Raw genomic sequence first — 11,132 nt, forward strand, 5'->3', positions numbered from 1 at the left:
GTCCCAGCTCTCTCAGCCTCTCCCTTTTAGGAGAGATGTTCCAATCCCTTCATCATCTTGGTGGCCCTTTGTTGGACCTTCTCCAGTACGCCCATCTTTCTCTTGTCCTGGGGAACCTGACACTGGACCCAGCTCTCCGGTACTGAGCCAGAGGTGAAGGATCACCTCCCTTGACCTGCGAGCAGCACTCCTCCTAAAGCAGCCCAAGATCCTGTTGGCCTTCTTGGCTGCAAGGGCATATTGCTGGCTCATGTTCAATTACAGAACTCATCACATCATGTTGGGCAACTTTAAAGTCAGAACTGGTATGAATTTCATGACATAGACCTAATTCTGCTAGAAACCATCCAGATTGGGAAAGAACATGAGCAAAAATATTCAGATAGAAAAATTATTTTGAATTCAGCAGTGAACTCCTTACAACGTCCTACTAAAATCACTTGTTTACTAAATTTCTCTTAATGTACCAGTAAGAACTATCAGGCCCCTATTAACTGAATGATTATTTAACATATAGCACTACATTTCAAGAGTTTTAATGGAATTAAAGTGACTTATCGGACTGTTTTGATGAAAATTTCCTGGAAAAAATGTGCAAAGTAACAAATCTGTTTTTAGTAATGCAGCACATATGTCCTCTCCAGTGGCTAACAAGCACTTGTTTAAGTGCAATAAGAAAACAGTGTTTGTGGGTCAACTGAGTTCTTCAGTTCCAATTTCGCAACTGCGCAGTGAACACATGCCTCTAATTTGGCTATCAAAATCACTGGAGTGTAAAAAACCTGGAGACACAGTGATTGCAGGCTTGATTCAACTATCTGAGTTTATGAAAAATTACACAAAACCACATGATAACACCGTACAAGAGCTGAACGGCAGTGTCTACTCTTGGGATCGTAAGCAGCTGTGCATTTCTGAAACAGTCACCGTGGCCCCCTTCATAACCGGTGGAGGGAAATAGGACTTCTATGGACCAGTTTGTCACCCTCTGACCTATCTGATAGGATTCTTGTTAATTTTACTTCAGACAGGCTTATTTCTTGTCCCTGCTATGAAGAGTCCTAAATGATTGGCTTAGACTAAGGTGTCTTCACCGAAGATAGATGAAGTTGTAGGAAATAAATACCTCCACAAAAGACCTATAAAAGAAGGCATCTGGCCTGGCAGTGAGGTACAGGATTCAGCCAGTATAGGCATCTCAGTAGGGTGCTCCCATGCTTCATGCACAATGGGGAGAGAGCAGAAATTATTAAGCCAGAAGTATATCTGAACAGGAGCTTGACTTTTTTGTGCGTCACTGCCTTTGCCTTGTGTCCACTGTGCACTCAGGATGGTTTTCACAGAATCTCTTGCGCATGGAAATCAAGGGAGAGAGGTTCAGTTCCCACATCTCCTACAGTTTTTAGGTTGAGCAAACAATTCCTTTGTTTTGCAAGACCCCACCAACAAAAGAGCTCTCAAAATATTTTTCTAGCTCTTGTCTCTACCTATTAACCCACCAGACATCACAAGCAAAAAATACACAAACAGCTTTGTTAACCACCTTGTTTAAAGTATCTTCTGGCATTACCTGTAAACCAGGCACAAGACAGTCAGAAACTGATCTTGTGATTTCAAAGCAGAAGTGTTTGAATTGTGCGATGCCTTCCTGATGCCATACAGATATGACATGGTCATATCTGTCTTTGCTATGCAGGCCAGACACTGCTGTTTTAGAGTTTCTCACACTAAATTGCCTTCTCCTGAGAATTCCCTTCCCTACACCGAAGAGGATACAGAAAAGCTTCCCAGATAGATAGCACACTTTCTGCCTTCCATGCTTGAGTGGTGCCTGTCTAGCAGCCAGCCTGAGTCTACCAGAACACCCACACAGCAGCCTGTCATCAACTGGATGAGGCAGCCCCTGGGGTGCGGCAATGTCTATATTCTGCATAAAGAACGCCATGGTTGACTCCCCCTTCAGTCATGCAGCATCTACCAGCAGAGTATTTCTTGGCTATGTCTTGCCACATGCATGAGGGTCTTCCCAGGCCTTGCGCAGAACATACAACAATGTGAATCCAAGCGACCCTGAATTTACAGGAAATCCCAAATCCTCTTGTGACTATGAAGAGTGGAGCCACTCAATTTGGGTTTGATAGCAATAAATTCCCAGTACCCACCCACTTGAATAGCAAAGGGGATAGCGTGGGCTAGATGATGAGACTTCAACTGAAACTGGAAGCTGCGGGGACCCTGAGAACCTTGGCCAGATGGCACGAGCTTGAACCATGTGTGGCCTCAGAGCAATATTACCATCTTTTTGCAAAGATGCAGCCCTCCTCCTGCACCATGGGAAGCATGTGGTCTTCCAAGACCTAGCATGGGTCTTCCCACAGGATGTGACCTGTGAGACCCAATGTCATGGTTTGGGCCAGACTGGCCACTGAGATGAAAGACGGGTGCTCTCCCCCACCTCTCCCTGAAGGGAGAGGATGAAGACAGAGAAAGAGACTTATGAGTTTAAAAGTAACCAAACTAATTAAATATTAATAAAATAATAAAAATAAAATAATTAAATATATACAATATATATAAAACCAGTATTGAGCTCCCAGGATGACAATCATGTCACCGACAGGCACAGGGAGAGTCCCAGACTGGACTCAGGGATGGATGGGAACTGGATTCTGTATCTGGATTGAGGAATACAGGGATCGGGATCAAGGGCAGACAGAGTCCTCCTTGGACGCCAGGCATTGAAGAAAAAGGGCTGGCCCTTTCATCTCTCAGCTTTTATACTGAGCATGATGCCGATGGGATGGTTTTGGTTTGGTCAGTTTTGGGTCGTCTGTCCTTGTCCACTCCTCTCCACAGGTGCAACCCCTCTACGTTTTTCCGCTTCTGACCCTCAAACGGGGCAAATTAAAATGGGACAAAGTTAGCTGACCTTGATTCCTATAGCAATAAGTAGGAGTCTCTCTGCATACCGTTCCTTGGAATAAATTATAAACAATCAGGTCTTACTGCTCTGGTAGCGAACAGTGCCTGAACAGTGTACTGCTAATTTCAGAGACTTCAGTTAGTTAGGAGGGGCTTAACTGAAAAGTAAAATTACTGAACAGAAAACTGGTTCTGTTTTATCTCAAACCAGGACGCCCAGGAATGTTGCAGAGGGAAATTTATGCAAGGTTAGTCTGCTCCTGCCTTGCTTTGCAAGGTAGTAAATGACACTTTCAGCAAGACCCCATTGTGCCCTGGGGGCAGCGTTCAGGTCACACCCCAGGCTGCTGTTGGGATGGCTGTTTTCAAGTGTAGTAATCTGCCGCATGTTCTCATTTCACCCACACGCCAGACCCCTTTTGACACACTTTTCAAAGGAGCTGCGGAGCTCCAGATGGAACTCATCCAGCTGCCCTCGGCTGTGTCTTGTTAAGTACGTGCCCAGCACTTCCACATTAGGCTCTCGGAGCCAGAACAAACTGCAGTCTGCTGCTTGCAGACTGAGCTTTATCCGGGACAGGCTTGCCCTAGAAAAGCAACATGCTGGTTTTACAAGCTGCCTTTGAAAAATCTCTAGTACTTCAGGTCCTGTGGAAAATACGGTATGTGACTGTGTTTAGTTCTCACATTAACCAAGACATAATTTTATATGCAGGGATGATTTTATCACCAGAGGTACTATCAGAGATCCAGAGCCCTCAGAAACACTCCGGGATGAATTTCCCATTTACGTAGAAATAAGTACAACTCAGATGAAGGAGTGAATGCTTTGTGGCTCCTGAGGGTTTGGATTCTTTTAGGGCAAGAGAGGGATTTGCAGGGATTTCAGAAGCTATAGACCAGCACTTCGAGTTAATATCCGTGTTTATGAAGATTTGAACTGCTTTCTAGAACTGAGCCAGGAACAAAACACCAGCCAGGCTCTGACAGTTACGCCTTTCCCCCATGGTTTTGAAGCAGTGAAAAACTGCGGGATCTACGTGCTGGCCTTGCATGCTTATTCCTACACTGTTTGCTTTCCCTTAAGCCATGAAAAATACTAGTCGAGGGGTATGGGATTTGATTGTTGGGGCAGAAGAAAAGAGAGACAGAGAAAAACTTTAGAGGTAAACTTTGTATCATGTTTAGGATCTTTAGGATTACATTACACTAGATTTGTGCCATGTAGAAAAGCCTGCTTTCAAAATGAGGTGCGCCAGACCCATGTAGCCTGCAGCCTGCCCTTCTGCTGATGCTCCACATCAGAGTCTCAGGCCAGGACGAGGGCAGTAGCAGCACAGGCAAAGGGGGCTGCGGGCTGCAGGCAAGGACCTCCTGCTAGGGCTAGCCAGCGTCTGCGCTGGATGTGCCTTGAACGTGGTACAAGGTCATGCAATGTGGGGCTAGGTATCTGACACCTGATTTGGTTCAGTCTGACTGCAAGAGATGCGTTTGTGACATTGCAGAAATCCCTTTCTGGCTTACATCAGCGTCTGAGGTTTAATACGCCAGTAGGAGTTAATCCCCCAGTCCTAACACGAGAAAAGCTTATTTCTGGAAAGCTGGAAGAACATCAAAGAGCCCTTACCCCCCATGCAAAGGGCAAGGAGGGATTAACAACAAACTAGTGATATTCAGCCTGGCAGCCAACAGGCAGCATCCTCAGTGAAAGTAAAAAATGCAGTAGCAGGGATAATCCTGAGATCATCCCAGGAAAGGATAGGCTCTTCCAGGGAGGGAGCTTGAAAGAAAAGGTTTGGTAAGATGAGGGTCTTTGTCCTCCCACCACAGATGCTGGATGAGGTCAGGGTAGGTAGCTGCCAGTGCCTGTCCCAGTCAGTCTATGAAACACATAAATCTGCTTTGATATTTCATTTTACATCTCCCTGAGGGGTCAGAGTACAAACTGGCATGCTTAGGAAGGACAAGTCCTGGTCAGTGCCTGAAATTACTGTGAGGCTTTGGGGGCTCTCACGTGCTGATGTAAAAACTGTTGTAGGCGCGTATATTTTGTTTCTTTTCATGCAGAGTTCGTCCTCTTTGCAGAGGCTTTTGGGGCCATTGGGAGCCATGCTCCATACTGTAGCAGCCTGTGGTCCTTCCCCCGTGGGACACAGCCCCAGCAGGAGACCATGCCCTCGTGGCGGGGAGGGAGCACTGGGAGACATGGGTCATTGCAAAGCTGAAACATCAGGCTGGCTGTTTTGATACCAAGTGATTCAGGAAGCACAAAGTCCACTGATGGCTTTTGATCCTTGGCTTCTGGGCTCCACCATCCCTGCGCGCTGCTGCAGCAGCCAGATTCACCTGCACATCGCAGTGAGCATCTGAGGGATGTGGGTACCACAAGGTATGGCAGGCTGTCTCTCCTCCTTAGTTTGATTCTGTGGAAGGATGCCATTTGTTTTCTTTTGTCAAGTGTCTCCAGGCCGCACCTCTGTGACTGGGAGCTTTCTGAGGCCCATATTTTCCAGGATAACAGGTCAGATTTCAAATTTCAGCCGCAGTAAAGATTTGCTGCTGGTTGGCATAAGCTTGTTGATGAAGATGGCTAACTCTGAGCATGTTCTACGGATCCATATGTAAACCAGAGGTTACCTTCCACAAAGGTTGTTTCAAAGGTGCCTGTATACAACAATTTGTGCCTTAATCCCTTCCTAGTCTCGAGGACAGCTGTGCAAAACAAATGTCTCCAGGTTCTCTTGTCAGAACTCTAGTTTGGGTTATTAATCGGCTCTGTGGGGGCTCAGAAAGGCTTTGCCCTGTCCCTCCAATACCTTAATGATGGGTAGAAGTCTCAAAATTAAGTAATCATTGTGTAACTAACCTGTGGGCCAAATGGCAAAGAAAGGTCATCCATGCTGGGTGTTTGACAACATTTGAAAACAACCTCAAACAGACCCAGGAGTAAGGGGACCCCCACTGCCATCAGACCCCTTACCAGTTTGGAGAAGTTTTTCCAGATTGCTGTTGTGATGACCATGCCTGCTACGAGGACCTTATCCATAGGTGCCATGGCTAGGAACAAGCCTCTGGACTTTTTGCCATAGCCTTACCTTCGAGTGCTCCCACAGGCTTCTGGCACAGCGAACAAGAATTGTGTGTTCAGGTCATGAGAGAAAGAAGAAAATACAAATAAGAGATCTCAGCTGCTAAATGAATCTGTAAGGGAGGGAGGAACATGATCTCTGTGGAGACGACAAGGAGTAACAGGTTTAACAGCAGCAGGGGGTACTTAGGCTGGACACTAGGACATGTTCTCTAGAAGTTGCACCAGCTCCATTATTTGCAGCACTGTAAGTAGCAGCAGTGATTTGCACTAGAACAGACTGTCTGCAGACATAGCAAAGCCTCTATGTTCAGAGCAATTTAGGGCTGGACAAACACCCATCTGACAGGGGAACAAATATGCAGCCTGTGGGCTAAAACATACCTTTAAGGTAAAAAACGGGCTTAATGACTTCTTCATGCCTTATTTCTCAGTGCTTCAGTGTCTAAAGAAACCTAAGTTTGATGATGCAGCATCTTTTATTTGGCCAGCAGATTATGGAAAAAAAAAAATAATCCATTTTTTAGACAGGCTTAAGTCCATGGCTATACCAGGACTGCTACAGCGTACACTCTGTGCAGTAAAATCAGATGATGTTGTAAAAATAGATGTCCCCCAAAGTTTCTTGCATAGTTTTTCCCCACTAGAAAACTCACCTCATTTCAAGAAACAGTTTATCTCCCAAGACCTTTGAAGTCACTGAGAACAAAGTGCCATAAACAAAAGTGAAGAAAAAAGAACAAAAAATTTTCTCCAGAAGCACGACAGGTAGGATGGTGTAGGATGCGCCTGCATTGCCTCCAGCTTCTTTTATTTCATTCTATTTTCCCGTTTGATATATTACCATCAAGAAGAGATACCCCAGCTGTGTTTTCATTTGGTTCAGCAGCTTGGGTGTTAAAATCTAGCATTTTCACAGAGATGACAAAGCCGAGAAGTGTTTCTTGTGGGTGTCTGCAACAACGTATGGGACCAGGAACGCTGCCCTGCTGAGATGGTGGGCAGGTGGAAGGGCTGCAGCGATATTTCACAGGGACGAGTCTCTCCACACATTCCCAGTCCTCTCTGGAAATGCCATGTCATTGTCTCAGGGTTCTCCTGTGAGCACCTCTGTAGTTTCTATGTCTGACAGGGATGACCTCATGTGTAAGAAGCTATTTAAATGAAACAAGAAAAACAAAAAAAATAGAAATTAGCATTGATTGCTCAGTTCAGAAGTATATCAACAGTCCTCTCAACTTCTTGGTGAGGCAACTGCTGGGCCACCTGCCTGCAGCTTTCCTCCTGCTACACATCCTCCAGAGCTCTCTGCTGCCAGAGGTCCCAGGAGCTCTGCCACAGCATGCCGGGGGCAACCCAGGAACTGGGCTGATGCAACATAAGCTTTCTGCAGAAAAGCATGGAAAGCAGTCACTCTGGACCCAGCTATATCTCCTGACAGACAGTGAAGAGAAATTTTGAGGGGAAAGACCCTGGAAGAGCATGCTTGTTGCATGTGGGCTTAGATAAGGGCAACCAAAGAAGACACTGTTAAGTGTAGATCTAAAAATTCATTGTTTGTCTAATTAACATCTTAGCCTAACTAGAATACAAGATCTTATTTAGTCTGGTTATTTTATAGGTACCTATACTCTAAATGACTTAACTATTGATAGGAATTAGCAAAACCTAAAATTGTTATATACATATCTCCCAGAGATACGGTATGCAGCGTGCTTTGGTGATGCTCCCCTATATGGAGCATCTATTGGACAACACTACTGGAGGCCATCAGCTTCTCAAATCCTTTACTTGGAGAAGTGTGATGATGACTGTGGGAAAGCAATGGAAGATCAGCGAGGAGGACTGTAAACACACTCATGTAACTCACACCTGGGGTGCTGGGAAACACATATTCACACTAATTGTTGTTCAGTCTTATGTGCTTGCAAGCAGAACACCTGCACTTAGATAACATAAGTCTGCTAAGGACTCAAGGACACCTTATCTGCCGCTTGAGAATCCTGCCCTCTTGTTGAAGAAGATCAAAGCACAGTGGGAAAACTACGCCTGCTCCAACCCTTGAAATACTGGCAAGAACAGGGAGTCTGAGCGCGCTCTCACTCTCTTGCTAACAAGGGCTCTTTGCCTTTCATCCGTGGTTTTGTGGTTGTTCCTGCATCCTGCCTGCACCAGTTCACACAATGACAGTGCGTGTTCAGGGGGAGGGGATCGTCTTCCTCCATGGTCTTGAGTTTGCTCAGAATTATTTCTGTGTGTCAACCTTGTATTTCTTAATGGATTACAGTCTTTCCTCTGCAGTTTGCCCACAAGCTGACGTACACCATGATTCTTTCTTCTTATACAATATGATTTCTTTTAAGGGGGAGATCCATGCAATCGGACAAAATAATGCAAATCTTAAACTGAGACACATTTGGGAATAATAGAGTTAAAACAAACCACAAATGCCAGGATAGCAAGAGGCATTTGAACATTCAGTTATTCTGCTGTTACAGCTAGGAGAGGCTAGACAATGGACCTCTGCTCCCTGAGAAAACAGTAGGCACAGGAAAGGCTCTTAAATAATTTTGAAAATGGAGTTCAAAATCATCCTAGAGCAGCTATTTATTGTTACACAGCTTGAGGTCTAGCACTAACATCGTCAACAGCAATTTGGCTGGGTTACAGGGCTGTAAGCTGGGGGAAGAGTTGCCCTGGCAGTCCTGTGGTCTCCAGGAGTCCTGTGCTGTCCAGGGCAGTGCCTCTGGGGAATGGAGCTGCCCAGGGGTGTGGAAATAGCGGTCATGATGCTACCATGCCTTCCCATCGGTGGTGGGAGCAGGCACTGACAACAGTGCAGGGAAATGACGTGGACCTCAGGGCTGTAAAGGTACACCACAGGGTGCCAGGCAGGGCCTCACGCCATACTTGATGCCCATGGAGAAACAATAACCAGGGCAATCAACTAATCTGCAGGCCTGCTCCAGAGCTGCAGCCACAAAGCTGGATAGGTCTGGACAGATGATCGGTGCCAGTGGGCAGGTGTAGCTGAGCCTCTTGTTGCTTTGCAAGTGCAAGCAGTCTTATGTTCTCATTTACAAGAGCTAACTGGGCAGGATATTCATCTCTCACTTATCAGTTCACCTCTCTTTTATCGCATTTTGCTCTGTCCTCTAGGATTGCAGTCCCACAGTATTGTCCCAGCCTGTTGCATTGTTGATTTTTGCATTGCTTGTAAGGTCCGTGTTCTAGGACTCCTACCACATTGGTAAAGTGGCCTCAGTGATTGCCCCCTTCCCAACCACCACCTTCCCATGAAGGGCTGTGAATCAGCACTGCCTCAAATGAGGAGAATTTAGTCGGAGGAAAACAGAGAAATGTGGCCCAAATTCTGTTGTTGTTACATAAACCCCCTTGCTGAACATCTGGAGAACATCTGAAGTTTAACAAAGCAGGCCCACAGGCAGAAGCATTTTTGACCTTCCCTGTAATGTAAGCATAAAAATTGAGACTGAAAAGAGGGGAGTAAATATAACCAGAAATGGAAGACAAAATGGGTCCAGCATATCAGGGCCCACTTTGGCCCAAACACCCGACAAGGGCTCCCGCGATCCTGCCTGGACAGGGCACCAGTGTGGGGAGAGACAAGGCAGCACGCCTAAGCACAAGGCATTGCACATTGCTGAAAAATACCTGCTGGTCTGTGTCTTCTGGGGAAGACAGCTCTTCACCGGACTCTGTTTAAAACTGTGTCTCTTCTGGGCAAACTGGAATTTAAAGGGAATGTTTAGATTTTTCTCCTGGGCAAAACTGACAGACACTCCAGAACTGAGGCTTGGAAACTGACAATTTCTGCTGGTCTGGGATTTTCTTCCCCTTTCAGTAAGGGGAAAAAGCAAGGGCATGGTTGGGGTGGGGCTGAGGGTGGGGGGCTGTAGGGCAGAGGAGGGGAGAGAGCACACAGAAGCAGGAAAAATCCCTCCTGCCATCTGCTTTTTTAGCAAAAAGTTATAAACCAGCCCAAAGACAGAGAGAGCTTTCTCCAGGTGTCTTTTGCATCCCTGCATTTGACATGTCCCAGCTGGGGTGTGAGGAGGGCATACCACCAGCAGGGTGCAGGACCTGTGTGGGAGGGGGCAGCCCCTTTTCCCACCCCCTCCCTTACTGGCAGCGCTGCATCCTGCCAGCTGGGCAGCCGTAGCAGTAGGTGTGTAACCCAGGGGCTTGTCTGTGTCATGTTCCCTTCCTTCATGGATGATTCACGATGAGGATTGAAGTGAGCCGTTAAGAAATATTTCTTTAGCTGCAACAATTACTGCCTTTATTAGGGCAGACGTGAAGGCATTTTTTCCTAACTTTCTGTGGAGAGGAGAGTGGGACATCTGATACAAACTGCAGCCACCGGCGGAGCCTCCCCAGAGGTGCTCCTCAGACTTTCCAGCTGTGAGTGAGGTGTCCCTGGCACTGCGGGACAGCCAGGGAGCTCAACAAGCATCTCAACTGAAATGCTTGGCCAGGAGAGAGCATGACTAAGAGGAGAACATGAGATAAGGGTGAAGCAAGGCAGTGCCCATTACAGAAATGGGACATGAATGTGGTCCACTGTCTGAGGAGCAAGTGACTGTGCATGCATCCACACTGAAAGGCTGCAACAAGCCCCTGGGACGTACCTGTATGGCCTGGAACCTTCCCCAAAGACAGGCACCTTTTAGAGCTGTCTTAGGCTGTAAAACAAATGTTTGGGCAGCACTGAGCTTGGCAAAGCTGGATGAGATGTTTGAGGTCTCCACCACTAGCCCTGTCTGCAGATCAGCTTCCCCACATGCCCAGAAAATGAGGTACTAAGGAGGGATGCTGAACATAAGCAGAAAGCAAATGCAGCTTACCTCTTCACCGCATGATCACCATCCCTCTGCACCTGGTCTTCTGGAAACAACAGTACTCACCTGTGTACACTTGGTTTTATTGTTTGTCTGTTTGGGTTTGTTGTTTTGGTTTTTTTTCTTTGAGAGCTTGGTGCTTTTCTCATAAATTTTTTATGCATTATTTAATAGCTGAAGAGATTTCATGGTATTTCTCAAATCCATGGCATCCAATAATAGCCAGATTTTCAATGCAAAAGCAGTAGATCTCTTTTCTT

This window comes from Larus michahellis, chromosome 7 (genome assembly GCF_964199755.1).
Source record: "Larus michahellis chromosome 7, bLarMic1.1, whole genome shotgun sequence".
Taxonomy (NCBI): domain Eukaryota; kingdom Metazoa; phylum Chordata; class Aves; order Charadriiformes; family Laridae; genus Larus; species Larus michahellis.